Below are 901 nucleotides of genomic sequence, written 5' to 3'. Positions count from 1 at the left end.
AAGTACTTTTAATGATCCCTACTTTACATTGTCGCTGGTCTCCTATATCTTTATTTTAAGGGAATAAATCGTATTCTTACCTTGTATTGTGCTTAACAAGACAACTCGCAAGTGTGTGGCGAATCGCTGTTGTTTCCTGTTGACAAATCTCCTTTCTCCATAGTCTTCTCTTTAAGGAATATCTTTCTCATATACCTTGCTGTATGCTTTATGCTTGTTGTCTCATTGAAAGATACTAAACATTCTTCTTCAGGAGGTTCGCTGTAGAAATGGCCATTCGCCGCTAACGACCATAAGCAGCAGTTAATAGATGGTGTGTAAATATTATTTTCATATGTTTCGGTGGCTGAGATCTGTGGTCGTATTAGATCTCTTTTCTGGCCTTCTCTTCCTCTCTCCTCGTCTCTCTTTCCCTCTCCTTTGCTCCCTGTCCCTCCTTCTCTCTTCCCCACTCCCTTCCTCTATCTTCCTCCCTCGTTCCCTTCTCTCTTCCCCTCTTCCTTGTTACCTTCGCCCATTTTCCCTGCACCAAAATTTATACGCACAGTATACATGTATCTACAATATATACAGGGTGAATTTTTGCCAAATATACATAAATTATGCATTATAAAGTCTTACATTAAATATTTACATAATGGTTGTTAATGATATATAACAAGGTTGTAAGCTCCACCCTTTCCCTTCCTTCCCTCCCTCTCCCTCTTCCCTCCCTCCCCGTCCTCCTTCCCTCCCTCCCCGTCCTCCTTCCCTCCCTTTTGCTAATCTAGAAACCGCTCCCTTAGCCATTTCCCAACAGCCCTAATTTAATCTACTCTAACATAGCAACTCCTCTCGTCTTGGCCAGGGGAATCCCCCACCCTTACCCTTGCCCCTCCCTTACCCACCCCCTCCCCCTACC

Source organism: Penaeus vannamei, chromosome 8, assembly GCF_042767895.1.
Source record: "Penaeus vannamei isolate JL-2024 chromosome 8, ASM4276789v1, whole genome shotgun sequence".
Lineage (NCBI taxonomy): Eukaryota > Metazoa > Arthropoda > Malacostraca > Decapoda > Penaeidae > Penaeus > Penaeus vannamei.
Note: the sequence above shows the minus strand (reverse complement) of the source record.